Raw genomic sequence first — 23,629 nt, forward strand, 5'->3', positions numbered from 1 at the left:
AAGCTCCAGGGTCTCTTTCTACAGTAATACTGTGTTCCTATGATGTTAGATAAGTCTCGTGCTTAGGTATGTGTGGGCTCATACAGCTGTTAAGAAATGTTCTTCCAAGCTAGCCCATGGCAAAACTGACAGTGGGGTGCCAGTGGAGACATAACTAGTTAGTACAGTGTAGGAAGGAAGATTCAATTTATTTTTTTTAAAGCTGTTAAAAGTGATGATGAAGCGGATAAGACCAACAATAGCTTTAACTCAGTAATCTCAGTGCTGTAACTCTTGTAAACATGCAACTAATTTGTGTCAGCATAGTCCAGGGTGTTAGCATGGGACAGATGGAACTAAACATATAGAAGAGTAAAACTGTCAAGGTAACTTAAAGGAGTAAACTGTCAAGACAAGTGTACTGATACTGAAGTCCAACCTTAACACAGTGATTTTTGCTCTTACTCTTGACAAAAATCCACGTTCTTCAGCACAGAGCTAAGATTGGAGGTGCTTCCTTCCTATTTAGGCTGAGGAAGAGATTTCAGAGCATTGCAGCAAATTAGTCCCACAGTTGTACCTCCAAGTTTAGAAAGGGTCTAAAATCAATGTGCCAGTGAGAGGCACATCCATATGCAGGCAGAGAGAGGGGATTTAAACAGAACCTGCTAAATGTTAAAGCACTGATTAGTTCAGTAACGTGCAAGTCTAAATCTTGCACTCATTCCTTCAGAGTTCCAGGGAGAAGTAGCCAAAGTATTTTCAAGAAACTATAGTTTAGAAGTTTAATGTGATTGGTTTCTCATCTCAAAGGCTCACTGGCACAGGCATCATGTTGACTGTCAAGCCTTGGTGAGTAAGCAGAACAGTTACCAAAGGACAGATTTGAATCCTTTGTTTGAGTATAGAAACATTTTCAGTAGCAGCATTCAACCTCAGAACACATTATTAACAACTGAGCTGGGGAGTAGTTTTTGTTTCATAATTAAAAAACATGAAGTCTTATGTCCAACTGCCTCTTATGGAAACCATGACAGAACTGGACTTGCCTGTCTGTGCGACTGCTCCAGCAATCACTTCTCTATATTTTAAATTCAAATTGCAGTTCAAGAGGAACATTTGACTAATGTTACCACTCATGTTTCATGAGTCCCTTTTGGAGCCATCTGTGACTACAGCTTCAGTTACAACAGCAATATATCTGTCTAAGCATTCTCTTTGGCACCAGAACTAGTCTGAACTGGAGTTTAATAGAGTTGTCCTGAGAGGACAAAGCAAGGCTTGAGCTTGATCTGTTAGGAACTGACTTCAGGCTTCTTTTCCTTGCCCTGTGCAACTGCACAGTTTGCATGTAGCTACCAGATTTGATTCTGTTATTAGGCTGCATTTCACTTCTTGCCATATTTGTTAGCTCCCAAAATGATGCTCAGCATAGTAAGTTGATAGGCCCTGCTATTTTCATCAAAGTCTCATTGCACTTCATAAAGAGTTACAGTAACAATCTTTTTTCCTGAAAAATAAGTTGTAGGGTAGAGTCTTGCTATTATAGGTGCTGCCTCATTTTTAATTTTGACCACTAAACTCTGGCACTGTGGAAGAAAATGGGAATTCAGAACCAAGGTAAAAATACCATGAAAAGAAGCTTGATGCTCCAGCTGGCACACCTGAAGAATAAGATACACTCTGGAATACTCTCCACCGTCTCTCACCTGGACTAGAAGACACACATAAGCACATTGAGACATAAAAAGGAACCCAAATGCATGAACTGACTCTTCAACTTCTGTGCTTGTGCACAAGATCCTTCATCTCAGATTGCAGAACTTAGCTAAAAGGAACAGAAAAAACAGCTGTCATTCTTTAGTTCAGAGAGAGAGGTCAAACATGAAGGAAAAAGTGATTTGTGCTACATTATCTGCCTATCATTATCCAAATATTTTACTCGAGACAGATTTATAGCATATGTCCAGGATCACTTCAGTCTTATGATGGTAATTGCCTTTCACAGTCAAGTCCATTTCCCTCTCACACCCATTTTTACTGATGTGACTACTTGAAAACACATGCAACTATCCCTTTTTACTACCCTTCTGCCTATCATTACTGCAACAAATGAAGTTATAATATTACACTTCCCTCCATTCAGACATCCCTTTTTCAAAACAAAAATGTTACAGAACCAACCCACCTTATGGATACACATAAGCTGATGGAAATCAGAGGAACAAAGAGTTTGAACTTTAGGGGTGCCAATGTTACCTATGGTGGTAGACAAGTAATCCAAAAAGTACAATATTACACTTACCTAAATATTTTTTTTTTAAACTAAAAAGAACAACTTCAAGCTTTTTGCATTTATCTAGCACTGCTCCCTTTCCACCTTTCCACTGCTCCCTTTCCACCTTTCCACTGCTCCCTTTCCATTCTACAATCCCACTCATGCTGTCAGTGATCACTTTGGTGATCTTTGCACAAACTTGCACAGTTTTTTGTCTTGTATCTAATATCTTCCCCAGAATCTATCATTTAATGGCATGGAAAAAGGAACTAACACTGAGGTCCCAGCACAAGTGACTTATAGCACCAGTCACATTCCCCAAAAAAGGGGCTTTAGTGCATTTAGCCTATAGATTTTAAATAGTATCTTATCTTGCCATGCAAAGGGAATGTTTTTTTTCTGTCCCAGAGGAATAGCAACTCTGTCCTCAGATATCAAACCATAAACATTAAAACTGAGGCCAGCCAGTATATAGGCTGGTATAGTATCACAGTGACTACCAGAAAACACAGTTTAAAAGACAACTTTTCCACTTACTGTATATATAACTTACATCATTGCTGTGAACGTGAGATGAAGAAAATTACCTTATCAGGCCTTTGTTGAAGAACTGGCAGATTCTCCTGTCTGCTTAACAAAAGCTAAACTGTGCTTGATTTCCTTAGTTACCATAGCAAATAAATATGTCCAGGAAGTGGTGGGCAATCTACTAGCATGAGTTTATATCTACACTGTAAACACATTTTAATGCTAACCAAGTAACAGCTGGGTGATAGCAGCTATAAATCTATATCACACAGAATCAACTAAGTTGGAAAAGACCTCTGAGATCATTGAGTCCAGCCTTTATCATAGAATAGAATCATAGAGTCAGCTGGGTTGGAAGGGACCTCCAAGATCATCAAGTCCAACCCTTGATCCAACACCACCGTGGTTACCAGACCATGGCACTGAGTGCCACATCCAGTCTCATCTTAAAAACCTCCAGGGACAGAGAATCCACCACTTCCCTGGGCAGCCCATTCCAATGCCTGATTACTCTCTCTGTAAAGAATTTCTTCCTAATATCCAACCTAAACCTCCCCTGGCACAGTTTAAGACCATGCCCCCTTTTCTTGCTGATAGTTGCCTGGGAGAAGAGACCAAATCCCACCTGGCTACAACCTCCTTTCAGGGAGTTGTAGAGAGTGATGCACACTGCCATGTTCTCAGTTTTCCATCTTTCTTCTTAGAGCGTAATATCTGTTCAGGAGAACTTCCACAGGGCATTATAACATATCTTTGCATCTCAGCTGGACAGTTTCATCCAGCTTCCAAACAAGCTACATGATCTAAGCCTTAACCAGGCCTTAGCCATTCTCCTTCAACTACAACATTTGCTATAGAAAGCAGCAGCAACATCTCCCAGAACAATGTTCTTACCTGAGACAGGTTGCTGCCCACTCCACTCTTGACAATGCAAATCTGAGAAGGGGTCCATCAGGTCTCCTATTAAGTGGTACCTAGAGGTTGCCCAGAAATCTTCTTTTGCTTATCAGCCTGCTATTTCTGTGTGTTAGCAGCAGATAAGCCTTCTGTCATCAGATGGCAGACAGAGACCATGTCTGAATTTACAGTTCTCACTGAGAAACTCCTAATGCCATCCTAAACTGTTCCTATCTACAAGAAGTGGCACCCAAGCCTTACCAGCTGGCTGGGGCAAGTCAGACAATACACAGTAGCCAGCAAGTATGGAGATCCTCTAGAGGTCCTCTCAAAGGCATTGACAACAGGCCACAAAAACTTTAGAGAGCAATGTTGCTTGCTGCAATTATTTTTGTGGATATTTCCTCATTCTGAAGGGCAATAAAGTGCCAGACTAAGCATTGAAGCTGGCAAACTGAAGCTGCACATGCCTTTAGATAAGTCTCCACACAGTATGCTCACCCTGCAGATTCAACCTATTTGGAATTGGTGGTGAAGAGCCTTTCTCTGCTGTATCACAGAACTTTAAAAACAGACTCTCCAGAGGTGCAGAGTCAGTAGCAGCCATACTATAAACACTGCTTACTAGAAGCCATATGTTCTATACTCTAGGAAGTCTAACCAAGGAAAATCAAGGAAAGCAAACAACTATCAAAATAAAAGTGCAGACTTGGGTGCAAAACACTGGTTTTATGGAGAGTAATTGCTTGGGATATTTTACACACTCCATGGCCTGTAAGACTACTGAGACTAGAAACTCAACAGCTCCTTGCAGAATTATTTTAAGACAGGTTCAAGATATTCACCCAACTACCTATAATAAGCAAAATATAGCAGTCCTTTCCTGTGTAGAGAAGGACATGTCTTCAACAAAATTCTGGCCAGTCTGTACACACAGTAAGAGGCATGCAAGCAACAGCACTTACCTGATGCATTTGTCCCCCCTTCTCAGATGAAGGCCTGTGTATTTTTTTCCCCAGTGTAGTTCATCTGAAAAAGAAGCTGAAATTGCACACTGCAGCCCTTCCTGTAGTGACCTGGAACCACCCGGTCAGAGCACAAGCCATGTAACCTCTTTTCAGCATATGTACATTTTGAGAAGTTATTTTTAAGGAAGTAAAATCACTTTTGTCATTTTTAACCTGCAGTACTTTTATTTTCACTACCGCCATTAAAACATCTTTTCACAAGTTCGAGGTAAATAAAGAATGCAAATCATATACAGAAGGTGATACCCCCACTGATGTTCAGCTAATAGCCAAGTTCTATCCCCAACCACAGGGAAATAAGTTTAGAAAAGACCAGTTTCCCAAAACTACCGAGCATTGTTTTAGCTGCAGATTTGCAGCATCACAGCTACATCAGGTAGTCCCATATCGAAATACTACCCAGACCACTGAACCAAAACTTCATGAAAACACAACTTAGGAATACAAACTACTCCTACAGCTTAAATGAAACTAACTTCTGACTCTTGATGCAAGTTTGATGTGTTTGCTTTCTTTCTAACTACTAGCTCAGAGTTTACATACTGTTGCTGATGACTGACATCTGATTTAGAGGCACCTCCTGTTTTACCCAATAAGAGAAAGTAATTGGGGTCTCTTTACAGGCTTCATGGCTTAGAGATAAGCATTTAACTGTCTGATTCTAATTAACACCTCTGATTCTTTGATTAGCAGCAACATATGGTTCAGGTGACTTCACCTGAAAATCAACACTTTGATAGTTAGCACTTGTTTAAGAAGGGCTTCTACATCCAAGTGGTTATCCTTGATCCTTCATCAAGGTAGTTAAAAGAGGGGTGGAGAAGACATAGGGGAAAAAAAAAAACAACAAAAACAAATTTGGAACTCTGAAACAAATTTTAAGTCTAACTTCAGTGTTCTTCCATGGGAAAAAAAAATGAACAAAAACACCGAGGTAATAAATGATAAGTTTGTCCTGTTTAGTTGCACATGGGCCATATCACAACTTTAAGCACACTGGGGAAATCCTTCTGTCCTGTTTCTCTGTTCTTCACTAAAAAAATGGGTATAATAGTACTGATTTGTCTTGTGAGCTTAAAGTAAAGATAAATCAATTTCTAAATATAGACAAATTCTGAATCTTTGATCAAAGACTTTGGGACAAAATGCTAAAGCTCTTGTTTGGAGCAAAGAGAATTAGAAGAAGGGAGGTGAAAAAAACCCCCACAACGTAAAACAAAACACTAACACCATCTCAAATGACTAACAACAGGCCAAGCTGCACAGACAATCTCCTTGGAATTGGTTCCCTCTGATTAAACAAAGCAAAAGAAACTCTCATCAGACTGTTGCACCTGTAAAAAGGAAAGGATGGTACAGAGGGACATTATTCTAAGCCATTAGAAAATAATGTAGCATTTTCAGTAAAATAGCCAAACACACAGGAACCATAAAATCATGAAAAGACCAGGACAGAAAGATGCTCCTCCTGAAATTATGGACATGGCTTAAGGCTGGACAGACTGACTGCTGGTTAAAATTGCCAGGCCCTCAGAGGTAAGTGAGCTAATTTATATTAGCTGTGCCTGCTTCCCACCAGGTGGGAAGTAAAATCAAGTAGTCATCTTTCTTTCATTTGGGACTCGTTTCAGAAGCAACATCTCAAGTCTTCTGATTCTAACTTGAATCTTAATTAGGACATGCCTCTGCAAACCAGAGCGCTGGGGCTGAGCCTCATCACCACCTGGATGGGACAATTTATTCCTCCTTCCCCCTCACAGTCTGTGGAACCACATTTGGGTCTGTCTTGTTAGAAAACAGGGAGCATTCATTCATAATTAAAAGTACAGCAGGAAATATAGAGACAAAGTTATATTAGTCTTTATTGAGGTTAGGTGAAAGAAAGAATACACATTTTACAGTGAGTAACATTACTGTAAAATAACAGTAAATGCTGTTATTTTAGAGAGTAAAGTGGCGTTTACTGAGCCAGATACTGATCTCACTTCCAACAGCAAAAACAGAGTAAACATCTAACAAGCTTCTTCTCTCACTCTGAAAGTGAGAACTCTTTATTTTTTTTTATTTAGAAATGAAGCAACAAAGATGAGGATGAGATTAACAGACAGGAGAGAGGTCTGACCTCTGACACTGAGAGCATTCTTAATAGTCTTTGTAAGTCACATCCTCCCATCATCCCTGTTGATTCAAATGATTATGCATCACGATATGACACAGAAGAAAGTAGAGTTTCAGAAGGGACTGTACACCAGCAGGTGTTTTCTTTTTTTTTTTTTTTCCCAGTTCAACAATCCAGCAATCCAGGTAGCTGGAGCTCAATTCTGAATTAATCAGACCAGTTAAGTTTCCTGAAAAGCATCCTGGCCCCCCATTCGTTGTGCACAAACACTTCCACGTGCATCTGGCTGCCCAAGATTAAAGTACAAAACTAAATGAGCACAAAGGTGTCTCTGCTGTTCCAGGCACACTAGGAGGCACGCTGGGAGCTGGATGCAGTCCAGCACAGACAGTGAGTTGTGTGCACACAAACCCCAGCTAAGGAGCTTGGATATGGAGGGAACACTGGGGAATCTGAACTGCTTCAGTGTCACTGCTGCAGGCCCAGCAATTTAATCCCACAAAAATGGAGGTGAAAGGCCAAAGAGGGGAATATTTAAGTAAGCACCCAATTTGCATGATGAATCTCACTCATGTTCCTGGCCTCTGGGATACCTTTTACTTCCCATGTTTTTCCCATAGGTCTCTAATGAAAATCACCAGTGAGCCATGAATATTTTAATGTGCATCTCTACCCGTCTCCACTCTGATACTCTTTGAGTAGGAACACAGAAACCTACCTCTCCAAGGCCAGGCCCAGTGCTCAAGTCACATTGCCAATTCACGTGCATGCCTGTTTATGAAAAGGATCATAATTTGTGGCAACCTGCCAGCTGGGCATGACTCACCCCAAATACCCAAATCCTCTCCCTCCTCTGATTCTCCATCCTGGTGTGTTTGAATAGCAGATATTAATTCTGCAGGACATTCTCACAAAGGGAAAGGTGTTGCCTGTGTTACCCACAGTCACCCCCCCCCACAGGGTAGGTTTTGCTGGCACTCCCTGCCCCCAAGGCTCTTCGTGCAGGGTGAGACACCAGATACAGCTCCTGCAGTGGTTCCTGCCCTCCCTGTTCCCACCTCTGGCAGCCCCAAAACTCCACCATGTGCCACCACAGGTGGCAGAGTGCATCAGTAGAAAGAGCACCATGCAAAAAGGGGGGGCGTGGGGAGGAGGCTGTCAAACATCCAGGAAGAAGGCGGGGAAATCAAATGTAGAGAGTTTAATGGACTTAAACCAAAATCACACAGACCACCTGCAGCAGAACTGGAGGCAACACCTGCATTCCCACATCCTGGCTGTAACATCCTACTTTCTTTGGAGGGAGCAATCAACACCCACTGTGGCAGGTACAAGACAGTTGCTCAAACAAGAGCGATGGAAGCCGAGTCGCTTATCTGTAGGTTGTCAGCTTAGTCTGTTGGCAATTAAGTTGACCTGCAGAGCCACTCTGTGTTAATGGTTAGTGTCCTGTACAGCAAAATATATTCAGAGACATTTTGGCACAAGCAGAGCACCTTTTACATGGGTCTTTCAAAAACTTTGGAGTCAAACATAGCAAAAAACAATCATCATGTTGTTACACACGATATGATGGATATGTTCAAGAGGCATATAAGGTTATACAGAAAAAAATTTGGGGCATACTTTAAACTTCTCAATCTTTTTTTACTATCTGTTAGAAAAGTTATCATTTACTTACAAAACTAATAAAAATATGCTTCTAGTCCTTATTTGGATTGACAAAATAGCTTGGAATCTGAGTGGTTCTGGGCAAACGAATCAGTATCACTGTGAAAAAGAAAAACTGCCTACGTCTGGTGTCCTGTTTCCTATCTCCTGTCTGATTCACTAGCAAATTACTTCAGAGAATAGGAGCTTAATTTCTGCTCACACAAAATCATGCTTATTCCTGAAGGAATGCCTTTATTCCTATTGCCCATTTGAAAAGTCAGAACGTACTGCACTGCGTAAAAATGATCTATACTTGCAGCTTAAGAAAACAGTTTCTGAAATAGATCTAACTTAGGTTTAACCGTCTCTCACACATCCCAGCTTGAAGGAGCACCAACGTTTAGCATTTTGCAAACATTTGTAACTAATTATGGTTTCTTAGAACAACAATATATGACTCCATGCTTTACAGTAAGAGTCCAAAAGCAGCCTCAAAAGCAAGCCTTAGCCTTTAATTTAAACCAGTACCGTACAAATTCTCAAATACACATTGCAAAAGCTTCCCAAAACAGTGCTCTTCTAAATGGCCCCAAAATCTTGTAAAAGCTCAGCTGTCAAGCATTAAAACGTAGGCTGAGAAAAAGCTCACGTAGAGAAGCTAAATAAAAATCCTTTGAAGCAGCTTTTCTCTCTACCTTAAGCAACGCCAGCACAATACAGCAGCACACAGGAGAACACCAAAGAGCAGCAGGGCTCCCTCTGTGCTGGTTCAAGAGCTCCCATATTTGCTTCCAGCAAGTTAATGAGAATCCATGACAGGCCAGTCTGCCCAAGCAACTCTCATCTCTGATCCAGCAGACAGCCTTCCATAACTCATCTGTTCGCACTGCTGTGCACAGTCTAAAAGCTACTTTTAGCCTTCAAGTGCTCTTGTATTTCCCTTGACCCCAAGCAAGAGATAGAAAGAAGTGGGCACAGAAGAAGCACTGTCCTTTCCAGATTCCTCCTCTTTATTCTCAGATAACCTCACCTCAGCAAGCAGGCAAACTATGCACCAGCCCATCTGCTCCGGGTGATGCTGCTTGAGCAGAGCAGTTGGGCCAGACAATGACTAAATGGTCCTTCCAACCTTAACCCTACTGTGATCCACATTGGCTGTCCTTACAAATAGAAATTTATGGAAAGTCCTTTCCTGGGAAGCAGGGCTGGGTACCCTCAACCATAGCCCCTATGAATATGTATTGATAGAAACCTTTCTATCAAGAAACTCTGGAAGATGTAACATCTGTTCAAGATGAACTTGGATCTTAAGGAAGAATATTATCTGATAGGGATGTTGCTAGCTGAGAAAATAAGAGGGCAGGTTTTGTGGTTATTTTTTATTTGCTCCTCTGCTCACTCTATTTGACATTTAATTATTTAACATTCACTATTTAACAATTTCTAGGTAATTTTTAGTGAAACAAATTCACGGCCACGATTCTGTGACACATTTTCATTTTTCTTTTTGAAGGGCTAAGGAAGGTGTTACAAAGCTATTTTATTTGTCTTTAATGCAAGAATTGCATATGCTTATAGAGACTTCAAAACTAATAGGAAAGCAGAATGACAGAAGTAAGTAAACACAAGAGATTATTGGCACCAACTATTACATACTGCAGTGATTTAAAGGGTGGCAGAATTTCTTTTACATCAAGGAAGTAAAAAAAGCTCTATTTTTTGCTGAGGCTGGAGTTTCCTTCCACGGGCTTAACAGTGAATTTCAGAATCATAGGTTTTCTAATTCTCTGCATGTTGAAACACAGAAACAAAAAAGAAAATAGCAGGATCTTTTAAGTATGTAATACATTGGGAAAGGAATGTTACTTTAGCAAATCTGTGGGGACCTACTATGTCCCCTGCCACGAGACTGAAGCCTGTTCATATTACTGCAAAACTGTTACTATAACAGACAAAACTACCCCTGAGTTTCCCTGGGTCTGCTGGCTGATTTACTGCTGCATATCAACCATGTCTCATACAATTTCAACCTGTTGATTCTGAGCTGTCAAATCACAGTTCTTCTAATATCCTGTGGAAAGGGGAGATGAAGGCCTTTATCTCCACACCAAAGTACAATATGAGGCAGCACTCCCTTGACTACTTTACAAAGCTTACTGAAAATCCAGTGTCTTGGTGAAGGGCAGATGGGTGGAGAAGAGGAAAGAGGAGCTAGAGATCTCCTAGAGACAGAGATTTTAATAGTCTGAATAATAATGAATAAAGCCTAGGGGTTTGCTCAATATTTCATCAAAATATTGAGCCTGTGAATGCTCGGTGATTATACTACTGTGTCTTATAATTCTATTTGGAGGATTTGTTTAGTTATAGAGGTGAAGAAAAAAAAAGTTCCTGTATCTGAGTTTCCCCCAGGCATAAGAAAACCCCAAACAACAATCCGTGGATCTGAGTCTTCTGGAACTTTGGGAAAATCTAAATTCCAAGTGCAGCAGTTCTGGATGGTCCACACCTAAACCCAGTATTAGATTGGATTCTCAGAGGTCTTGGTTATCATGAGATCACATTGATAGTGATGGCAAAATAATGATTTTTTTTCTTGAGCTTCAGGAGAAAAAGATACATTGTGAAGAAAGCAGGCTTCTACCCAAAGGCATCTCAAGATTCCATTGAATTATGGGCTTTTGTTTATGAAACAGAAGAATGTCTTTTTAAATGGCAAAAATTTTTGCTCCTGAAGTATGTGACAAAACTGTCACATATGTTATACAACAAAAATTTCTTGCTGAAGTGTTTGGAAATTATTGGGTTGTCTAATTTTGTGAAAAATTATGGTGATAAATTTACCAAGCTATAACTTTTGTGAGACAGAAAATTGGCCTTTTTAATGAAAATTTTAATAAATGTTAGCAATAAGTGTACTGTGTACTATGATTATATCATTAGACGAAGGCTGAGGAGACGTAGCTGTTACAAGGTTGAACAATCCAACTAGAAATATGAAAAAAGATAAAGTTTGCCATCGGATCTGAAGTTAATCATAATCACTTCTTTTGCCACTGCCTTATTTAAAACACACCTGATGGTGCTAAGTCTTGAATATATGCTAATAAATCCTTCAGATTTTGGCTTTTAGGGGGCTAAAACAACAGCAGAGCTTCTGTTACCCAGTTGGCAACTTGGGATTTATGAAGAACTCTTTCCTCCTCTGACATTCTTCATCATCTGTGTTTAAGAAAATTGTACTTTTGAACAGTCCTGGTCAATACTCAAGCTGTGAGGCTTCCTGTTGTTTATGGCTCTTTGCATGTCTCTTCCAGTGTTTCCAGGGACTTTTCTTAATTAACCCAGTCCCGAGCCTCAGTCAGCAGTGAGCACCAGCATGTGTTTTCTTTGTATGATTCATGCCTGATTGGTCTTGCAGATGACATTAAGACTGGAAATACAGACACCCATAAGGTTGAAATCAACTGCAAAGCAGACAGGTGCTGTTAAAGCAGTGGGAGCCTGGGTCAATAAAGAGAGATGGGTATCAGTGGCTGCAACATCCTTCTGGGAGGGAATAAAAGAAAACAGCTCACAACAGATGAGAGACTAAAGGAACTAAATGCACTAAATTATTTAAAGGTAATAAATTCCTATCTGATCACCTTCTTACTGTGCTAAGTTTTTGAGTTGTTTCTCCCAGAAGTGATGGAGTCCTGCCACTGTAATGATGAAGGTAAAGGGAGAGAGGAGAGGTTCTTCTGTTTGAAACTATTAATTGTTCTTTTCCCTTGCAGCCAGCAAGACAGGGCTTAGAGTACATATCAGGACTTCTATGTGTTTTCTGGGTCCAGTAATAGTTTTCAATCTCATTCATGCTATAGAAAAAGTTACTTTTCCTCTCCTTGTACTAGTGAAATGGTATTATGTTAAGGAGGTGTATGGCTGTGAGCATAACAGCATGAAACAGCAGCATCTGCTGCCTGTTGCTGGGTCTAATCACCACGTTCTTTTTTTCTTTTACACAAAGTTTATACCTTAAGAAGGAGCAGTGGGATCAGCAGGTGACTGCTGTAAATGCTCTGCAATAAGGTGTATGGCGTGTCTCAAAGCCTTTAAATGTCAAAAGCTCCACTGTTTTATCTACAAAACAGTTTTAATAAGTGTTTTAGAAGTCTGTGGAAGTTCAGCCCCAGAAGCAAAGTCATGTCTCCTAGTTTTGATATCCACATAGCAGCCACATTCCAAAAGCCTCAAAGAATTAAGTGGCATTCATGTCTGCATCAGTGTGATTCAGCCAAATCATCACAACATTTTGTGGTTCAAACTGCATAGTTGGCACTGTGAGTCATCTATAAAGTGTTTTGAAAAGGAAATGGAAGTGGAGAAATAAAACAAGTTAATCCCACGGAAGGTGGATACTGGCAGTCAACAATTTAGGTAAGGAAGAAAAACTAAGCCAAACACTTGGACCTAGTTAAGATTGAGCAGAGGAACACATTTTCTCCCCTTCCTTTAGACTGTACATGCTATTCCATATTTTAGACTGGTTTCACAGTAGTCTTAATACCTCTCTGGCTTCACCAGTGGTTGGAGTCTGCAGGTAGGTGAAGATTCTTAGACACTGTCAGCCAAGCTTCCCGGTGAGCATGAGAATAAATGCATTAAAGCTTACACTTTTTTATTTACTGGGAGAAAGTTAGGTGTAAATAAACATCTGCTGGTCAGAATTTTCCCCTCGGGAAAATTCAGGGTGAAACCTTTCACAAAAAATAGATTTCCACACTGTTTCTTTCCCCAAGGGTAAGGAATGCATCATGCTTTAAAGGGAAGCAAATGGCCTGGTTGTGGATTTTTCTGAAGAAAATGTTTTAGTAGTTGGAGTATTTTAAAGCTTATTTTACATTACTGCATTGACAGGATTAAAAGGAAGTGTCTCGAAATATCTCAATATTATTAATTTACCCAAAATTATTGTAGAATCTTGTCTTATGAAGTATCGTAATGTTTTGGATAATTTTAAAGTTAAAAAAAACCCACTTGATTTTTTTTCTGCTTGTTGGAAAATTTAAACTGTCTGTACTTTGAGTTGTTTGTATGGAGTGATCTTGTTGAGGCATAGTGCTGCATTTCAAGTGAATTATTATGACTGTCAAGTACTGTGATATTTGACTTCTGTCTGTGTTAATTAATCTATGTTTAAATAAAAAAAAAATAGAAAAAAATTAATTTCCAGAAATCTGCTCTACTCCAAGACTAAGTTTAATGGCAACAGGATGAGGACTTGGCCATATTGCACATCTCATACAAAACAGCAGTTAGAAGCTCTGTGTAGCAAAGTACACACATTCATCCTTTGAAAACCTCCTGTAACGAATTTCAGATGCAACACACATTTGTCTGCACCAGCAGAGCCACGTGTTTTCATAGGATCAGTTATTATCTTAAATTTGATGAAGTCTTGGTAACTCAGAAGGCTGCACAGTCTATCTCTGTGTCTTCAGTGATTCCTCACAGGCAATGCCCATCAGAGCCCACTGCCCCCGCTCAGCTCCCGGCACACCAGCACCCAGCTCAAGGTCTCCACAAGGGAGATGTGGATCAGTGGGGGATTCCCAGGTTCCAAAAGCAGCCTGGCACCTACCAGCCACTATAATTTTACAACTGCTTAGAGCTCTTAGTCAAAAGGCAAAGTGAACAAGGTTTAAAGTTCCTTACTTATACACCTTTTGACTTTTGGCTCCCTCACCTGCTTCCATCTTTTGTGCTAGTATTGACTATATATTTCCCCCTATGGAGTTCCTCATCTCACTTAAAACACGCTTTTCTTCATACATCACAAATATTTAAACAAATTGCCATTCAGATTCTTTGATAACCAATCCATCACCAGTGCTTAGTGTTACTTTGATAGGTAAAATTCAAATAAAAGACAATATGAAAGCTTACAGGTAAAATTGATCTTTTGTAGATTTTCTTTCAGTTCCAGCTGCAGCTACAAAGCTGCATTTGTTCTCCTGTGAGGTATCCCATCAAACCATAAATCTTCAACACTCCCAGGTCGATTACAGGGAAACAGAAGCAGTTTGTTGACATGAGTAAGAGGCTTCCATTAGCTTCAGTCCCATGACTCAGAGATGCCATCCTCAAGGATAAATCTCTGACAACTTTTTCTGAGCTGTAACAAGACATAAAGGAAAGTTGAATATAGAATTAAAAGGTTTCCTGATATTAGTGAGGTGAACATGCTTGAGTGCTTTTTCAAAACAGCAGGACAGGTGAACACAAAAATTTACCTTTTCAGTGTGTCCCCTATGGATGTCAGATTTTTCTTTTCTGCCTTTTCCTTGTGTGGATTATATAAGAACTTTCTGGTGTTAACTCCTCACTGCCTCTTTGTCTCCAGCATCCAACAAACTCAGAAGAAACAGAACACCAAGGGGAGATTAAATAGTGATCAGTCTGAGAAAATTTACCTAAAATACAAAGGGATGATGAAGCATGGAAATGTCACCACAGATTCAGTGTTTGGTGCTTAGGCAACAGGGTACAAGGTGAGGGAGCAGCAGGGGTTGTTTCTCCTGTGAGTTCCCATTCCCCAATGAGTTCCAGAGAAATGGGCTGCTCTGTGGGAAATCTTGCTGAATTAGTAGGACTACAGTCACATGCAAAAAAGTCTGACTTCACAGACCTCATTTTAAGAGGGAGGTCTTGGAGACACAATTTTCTTATAGCCACCCTAGGTGCAAAGGGTTTAATTCCAAGAGCCTCAATTCCCAGGTAGAAATAACCCAACTGAAGGGATTCCAGAGAAAACAGTAACCATGTATTTATGTTTACAGTATGCAATGGCAAAAATAAAGATAAGTAAAATCTGGGAAGAGATTGTCAGAAATATGCATTGCCACATCTTGACAGAGGCAAGAGATCTAAGAGAAACCATGCAAGATAAATCTCTCTCCTAACAGAATAGCAAAAGACTTCAAAACAGAGGTACCAACACGCAGAGTAGGTACAAAAAGAACTGAAAAATAATAAAAAAAGGTTCAAAATGGAGCAGAAGTTTAAAATTAAAAAAAGGAAGAATGTGACAAACAGCAAGGCAACCCTGGAAATAGGTGCTAACAGTCAAATTTAGGTCTTTGGATCTATAGTGGATAAGAATTATCTTACAAGCCCAGTACCACAAACTAGGTGAAAAATAAGGTTACCTCTTTGTAATTTCTCTGGATCCCTCAGAATCCCTCTGGGTTTGGGAAATAAAATTGGTCTGTGATAGGTAAGAAAAGAAAGTCACAGACAATCTTCCTCATAGGCACAACAAAGAGCCACCAGACAGGGAGACCTGCTACACATCATGTTCTCTATTAAGTATGAGGAGCTGTCAGTAGGTTTTGAGTTTTTTGTGTTGTGTGGCTTTTTTGTTGTTTTCATTTTTTTAAAAGGTGAATTTTTACAAAAACAAAACCCCACACACTTTAATGGCCAGAGGGGAGTAAGTAAATAAAGTTTAAATAAGGTTAGAAGCACGAATCGGGCTTGACAGATTCCAGAAAAACGAAACTGATGCAGTCTTTCTGTGAAAAAGAAAAACTGCCTTGTGGCTTTATAGACTTGAGCAAATTAGAATTGTACTGAGCTATGCCTCTCTTGACCCAGCATTTCCCTTTCTTGCCCCTTGTGCACCAATGGCAAAATGTTTAAAACAGTGTTAAACTGAGACCCTTTCGAGCAGAGTGTTGTCATTCCTGCAAAATACAATAATAAATTTGAATTCTCTTTAAACAAATCATAACAGAGCCAATAACACAAAAGTACAAAACATCTGCAAATGTCTTTCTGTGCCTGGAAGTGTCCAGGTTAGACTAAGGAGCAACGTGATGGCATTCATTTAGATATGTGTCAAATTAGTCAACACACATCAAAAACCAAACTTGCCCAGAATCTGAGTGAAGGCAGTTCTGAGGTTGGGTGCTATCCCATTGTTATGTTTCATTCTGGCTCACATAAACATCAAGTACTTTAAGTAATTACTTTACCATACACTTAATCCCCGTATAAAATAATGAAGGTAACTGTGGAACTAGAAACAACTACTTTAACCAGCCACAGGCAGCTGAGAGCTTGAATTGTGGTAAACATCCAAGTGGAACTGGTTGGTGCCAACAAAACTCTTTATAGTTGGAAAGGTTTCTGAGGTTAATTTCATGGTTTCAGAAAAAATATGCCTAAAAGCATTGTGATGGTTGAACCAGAAGCTAATGCAGTGCACTGTGGAAAGGAGATATAATGATATTTATCTGATCAACAGGTGCATATATAGAACAGCTTAGCTAAAAGACATAAAGAATACTAAACACCAGATAAAGATTTTTGTCAGAGTATCAAATTGAAATCTCATCTTGCTTGGGTACTGCTTTTTCAAAGAGAAAAAAAAAAACAACAAACCAAAAAAAAAACAAAAACCCACAACAAAACCCAAAAAAACCAACCAAAAACCAAAACAATAAAAACAAAAACAAACCCAAAAACAAACAAACAAAACCACCACAAAACCCACCAAACCCAACCAAGCCAAAAAACCCCAAACAACCCTCTAAATATTCTAATTAGTTGCTTGTGTTTTTTTTCATCTAATTCATTCTTCTGCTTAGAAGAGCCAGAAAAGTCCAGACGTCTTTCTTGGGATCATAAATATATCCCCCAAAATAAAACATATTCCAGAGCACCAAAGATGCTTTCCTGTGACATGTAATAAATAATCTGAAGGTTTGGGATACCGAGTGCTGGGTTGGAGATGAGAACTCCAAGATCTTCATCTTCCTCTAGTTTGGCTACCTCATTTCCATTTTACTTTTCCATTTTTCTCAGTTGTAAGGTGGGAAACCACAGTCCCGGGCTCAGGGTTGATGTGGTTAGAAATGTTCACTGTGTTCAGTCTAATTACAAAGATAAAGCCTGACTTTGTACCACATGCTGAAGATGCCAGGAATCAGTTTTACATTCAGCAGAAACGTATACATATCTGCAGCCACTAACTAGGTCTACCCAGGGCCATCCACCCAGGCAACAGCAGGACATGTAGCTCACATTGACACTCCTCCTACCAGGCTGTGCATGCAAAATACTGTGTGTTTTTATAACACTGATATAAAACAATACAATACTAATTATATATCATAATGTCTATGTTCAATAGATTGATACAAAAAAATCTAATACTTCATAACAGTTAAAATTTTATATATGTGCAATTTTTATTATTGTAACTGCATGGGTCTGGTTTTTTTTTTTTCAGACCATGATAGGATTTCAGTAGTTTGTAATTAAAAAAAAACAAGGGGAATATAAAATCTGTCAATGCACTAGGCAGCCCTTACAAGATTTTTCTTTTGAAGAGGAAATGTTCAAAATCTGTAATGAAAATTAATTAACAAACATTTGGATGGACAGAGGAACGTTTCACAGACTGATTTCCTTACACAGCTAATGCCTTACGCCTCCAAAGCAGAGCTAAACAGTAAATAACTGAAAAATGTGGGTGGGTTAGTGGCAGTGGTAGGATTTGGAGGTTTGTTGGTTTTTTATTTTTTTTTTTCCAGAGGAGATGTATTATTAAATTAGAATCCTCAGGAACATATGAGAAGTATTTCAATACACCGTGCAGATTTACAAACCATTTTATTGCATTTCAAACCTCATCTTCCCATCTGTTTTGTTCTAACTGTTAGCTGTGAGATAAAGCACTGGAATAGTGATTACAGACAGTTTATGCCAAAAGCAGGTTATACTGCTTGTAGGCATCATAAAACCACATACCATGCTCGCTGCTTTCCTTCTGGTGAGCACATCTTTGGTGATGCAGTTTCCAGATGTCCCTACTGTCAGTTCGTTTGTTATTCCCTCCATTCCCACACTCTGGCCCCATCCGAATGGTTCTTTTTTTTAACATTGTCAGAGGATTTCTAGTATTTCCAAGGTACACACGCCCCACAGGTTCCCTGGATCTGTTGCTATAGAACAGTTGTTCCCAGAGATGGTCAATGAGCAGGACTAGCAGATATACAAACATGGGAATCTTCATTCCGTACAGCACCGGCCTGTTACCCTGAGCCAGATCATTTCACTCAGTAATGCCAGTTCAGCTTAATTCACCAACACTTCCCCCTTCCGTGGTGGGCTGGATGGGGAAGCAAGTTAAGGCACTGCAGCACAAGAGCCCATCGTGTTTCACTGAGGGAGAAGTCAACTTTCAGCCTTGCAAGGGCTTCCAAGAGTAATGGGAAAAAGTTGAAACAAAATGGTGTTCAGGAACAAGCCGTGTGGAAAGCTCAGTGAAAACGTGTGTGATGGAGTAGAATTTGGTGTGACCATCCATAAGCAGGGTCAGCCACAGAACTACAGCAAACCACAAGCATATGTGCAGCTCACAGAATTATCAAGTGGTGACATTCAATCTCCCTTCACATTTCTTTCAGTTGGCAAAAAAGTCAGGTTTCTAGTGCCTATATTAACCAGAAAAGCTTTCTAAATACAGAACATACCCAAACAAAAGAAGGCTGTTGCCTTATTTACCTCACCACTGTGGAATTCTGAAGCCTACCAAGATTATGTATAGACAAATATTCATTTTTCTATTATTCAGCATTTTTGCAATCCAAACATTCTCTGGTAGTATCTCAACTTCCAAAATTGTAAGTGCCGTACTCAGAGTGACACTTCTTGACAAACACAGCCATGTAATTATGTATTGGCAGTTATTCCAAAGTATTTTAAGTACCAGGAAATGTGGGAACAACATAAAATTAATAGCATAATACAAAAGAATAATAGTATGAATTACAAAGTACATTTTAATGTTAGTTACATGAAAATGGTCCAGTTTAAAGTTTAGCTGAAGCTGTTACAACTCCTTCATTTTAACTGATCTGGAGTGCCATTGAGAATATGCCCTGCTACAGGCAATAAGTCAAGGTGAGACAAATTACATGTAAAGTCTTAGATGTTATTCCTGTCTGTGATTTTCCTTTTCTGCTTTTCATGTCCTACCCTTTTCAATCCAAGAGGTTTGTTCTGGCCAAGAAAAGGTTGTCTTTTCCCACAGCCTGCACTACTTGGGTGAAGACTACAATATCCTTGCCAAGTGACCTGAACTCTAGGGATTTTCTCCAAGTGCACCAAAGTTTTCCAAGAGGACATCACCTCAGCATGGAGCTGTTTCCAGAGTCCTGGAGCAGCATGAGATAAAGGAATCTCAGACAACTTCTTCAGCTTCTAAATATGGTTTGAAACAAGCTGATTTCATTCCAGAAGCCAAACCATCTGAAGTTAAATATTCCCAATAATTACACATTCAGTAACTTGTTTTAAACTTAAGCTTGTCAGAAAACCGAAAAACTTAAAATATCAGTAACTGTATTTGGAGTTGGGGAATGAAAAAATACTTTAGAAAAAGAGAAAATGATCCTAACAGTTGCTTCAAGAAGCTTTGGGTTTGCACCGTGGCTGGAAACACGACACAGAACCGTAATTTTTAATGATGGATGAAGCTCAAAACCTTGCAAGATGCTTTTTCAGACTTTTGATTATGTGAAACTCCTTCTCTCATTCTCACCTGCTCCCTTTCTTAATGCACAACATACAGCTCTGCTGGACAGGGATTGATGTCCTCACCTTCATCTTCACTGCTTCCTCAACCCTTCTTCACATACACTGTAGTCCAAAACTCAAACCCAACTCCTGCCAGGCCTTGCAGGCATAATCTTTTGAGCATTCTGAAAATCCAAACACCTGTAAAAGATAGGTGAGGGACATTTAAATCATGAGGCAAGGAGGTGAAAGAAATCTTCAGCTAATTTACCTCATTGGCATGTCTGATATCAACCACAAAATACCTTAAGTGATGCTCAAAAAAAAGCCAGAGATACTTGAAATTGTGGGCTTTTTAAAAAGTATATCCTGGAACTTTTAGTTAAATATTCAGCCTCAGTGTTGACTTAGTTCATGTCCTTTGTCTCCATTACTAAGAGGACTTTGCCTTCTTTCACTTCATCACTTGAAAATAGGCACTACAAGCTGAAGAAAGACATCAGATAGCAGAAGATTGAAAGAAAAAGACAAGAATTGACTATTTTATTATCTCTTTCTCTAGTTGCTGTGATAACGTTTAACAAGTAACCTTTTACAAGCAGAGAAATTAAAATTAAGAGATTGTGGCAGGAGCTCAGCTGTGGAAGAAAGGGAGAGCAATGTCAGTCAAAGCAGCAGCTTCTGAGTGTTTCAAACAGCTCAGAGACACCCAAAAGGAGTGGAGGAGCTTCCTCTGACACCAAGGAGAAACTTATAACTGGTCCTGTTCCTCCCACCAACTTGAAAGGAGCTGATGAATGGAGGTGAAGCTCAGCAGCACTCAGGATTTATTTTCCAGCATCATGATATATCATATAGCCAAAGGAAAAGACAGGCAGGCCCTTGTGCCTATTACAGTGCCAAATGTCACAGACAAGCTGAGTAAACAGGGGCAGGCTAAGTATTTCTGGAGATAAAGACTTCTCTCCCTCAACTTGTAAATAGTGCAAGAGAGAAATTCAATTTTTTAAAAAGTATTTGAAAAAACTACGGATACTTTATTTGCTCTTTGAGGTTCCACAGGACATTTGTACAAGATAAAGACACAAGAAAGAAAGCTAAATTTAAGTAGACACTTATTTTAATTAGCAAACATAGTGGGATAAATAACACGTCATAAACACCTGAACATCATAAAATGGCAAATATAAAATATATACTAAAAATACCTTCATTGACTGTTGACTTTTTAATTTTACCTGATTTTCCAACATGAACAGCTCTGAGTTATGGAAGGAAGTTATACATTATTAAAGTGTCCTTTGTTACACTTCTTACTGTTTCATCAAACATAAAGCAAACAAATCTTTATGCTTCTGGTGAGATCTGTATTTTCACTTTCCACAGCCAAGCACAATGTCAAGGGCACATGTTTTTCCAGAACCCAAAGGAGAATCCAGTAACATCTATAACTCTGCATGGAAGATACAAAGTGCAAATCAAAACACAGAAGGGCACAGATGGAGATGCTTCTCTGTACATATATGGCACTAAGGAAATTCAAACCTTTTTTGGTCTGCTCAGTGCCCTTAAAAAAAAAAGCAGGTCTAGATTCAGATTTCAAGTTACAGGCAAGCATTCAAGGATGCTCAGACTGTGATTAAGTTTAATTCTTTTGCAGGGAAGGTAAGATGGGAAAAAGTTCCTTGAAAGAGATGAAATCATAATACATTGAATGCTGAATTAAAGATCTAAGCTAGGGAGAGCAAGAAAGGAACCTTAGACACTAGCATCGTGATGGAATGGCAGTCTGGGTTCTTATGGCTAGAGAATATCTGAAATTCTGCACAATATGAGGGACATGGGGAAAGAAATCTATCAAAGGGTGGAGTGAATGAACCCTGCTGCAATCTGAGCATGGAGGAACTGAAAAACAGTCTCCCAGGGAGGTGAGGAATCATTTTGAACGCTACAAAGAACATAAGTACTCCAAACTAGTCACTGCAGGTAACCTGCTGATAAGAATGCAATATCCCACTACATTTCTTGAAGGATTTAATCCTTTACTAAGTAGGATGCACGCAGATGCAGGTAGATGCATGAAAAGAATTCAGATCATCAAACTTCAACTGTGTAGACTTGGTTGACTAGATCCCACTTGAAGACCAGAAAGGAACCAGCTCACACAGGTTTTTATCTGCAGAACAGAGCTTGACTGTCTACCCTAAGGGGAGATGAATCACCATGGGAGAATACTCATGGTTCCTTTGTCTGCCAGAGCAGGCTGTAGGAGTGGGTGAGATGCCTGATGAAGATGCCTCAAAGCAGGGAGGAGAACTCATGTCCCATTAATCCATGCAGTAATTGAGTGGCATCAGCAGCATTAAAACCCAGTGTATGCAGGACCTATTTTTCCTTTTCAGGGCTAGAAGCCAGCTCCCACCCCAGCCAGTGAGAATAGCTGTCAGTTTGCAGAAGCACAAAATTATAGCTGGCTTAAAATAACAGCCCTCGTCTCAGAAGCTGGTGCAGCATCATTCCCCACTCAAAAGCTGTACACCAGTTTTGGGAAAAGAGCAAAGACTATTTGTATGACCTTTCAGAATGCAGTTTATTTAATACTTTTTGAGAGAAAGGACAGCAGTTGTGGAAGTTCTGGAAGTGTTTTGCAATATGCATCAATTTGGGGACAAGCATAGGGATAAGCTCCTCTTTCAACATGCCTCTCCTTCCTTTCTGCCACAATAGCCATGTCAGCTGAAAACAACCTAGAAGTGTATGATATAGCACCCACAGCTGGGGATGTTCAGATGTGAGATGATGACTGGCAGTTGCAGAGCTAAAGTGCACCTACAAAATCAGAAACAATATTCGTGCAGCAGCATCCACCACTTCTGGTTACTGTGATCCAGACTGCTCGCTGGGGATATCTTTAATCTATAATTCTCATGGGGAAAAAAAAAAAAAAAGAAACAAAAAGAAACAAGGCAATCTTCCCCCAATGAAGTGCCTCAAACTATTGCTTCAATCTTTTCTTTACAACTTACTTCAAGTCTGATCTTCTTTTGGGTCTAAAAAAAAAAAAAAAAAAAATTCAATATGTTTCAATATAGCTGCCTTTTGCTCCTGTCTCCATTCTGTGCTCTACTGACAGGCATGGAAGATATGCCAAAACAACACAAAATTGCTGTTCTTCCTCCCCTACTCCCAGCAAGATAGGAAACACTAAGGCATCACGAGAATATTTTTTTAAAAGCGACTGTGGCCAATCCTGCACTGAGCTCCTTGGAAACAACAATGGAACTCATTGTTGGACCGTAGCCTAGAGCTGGGCTTTAGCTCCATTTTTTGGAGTTTGTCCTCATTTTGTCCAAAACAGCCTACACATCTCTGATGGCCTGTCAGGAGCTAAGCTGAGCTCTCAGCTTCTTTTAAACAAGATACCAAGCAGCCATGAAATGGTAATGACTTTCAGTATTTGACCCAATAACCTGTAGGAGGAATGCAGGTAAAACTTTGTTGACTAATGCTGCATTATGTAAAGCCAGGATCAGATAAGTGCTGCTATTTTTTCTATGCTTGCCACGATGAATAAAA

Source organism: Chiroxiphia lanceolata, chromosome 5 (assembly GCF_009829145.1).
Source record: "Chiroxiphia lanceolata isolate bChiLan1 chromosome 5, bChiLan1.pri, whole genome shotgun sequence".
Lineage (NCBI taxonomy): Eukaryota > Metazoa > Chordata > Aves > Passeriformes > Pipridae > Chiroxiphia > Chiroxiphia lanceolata.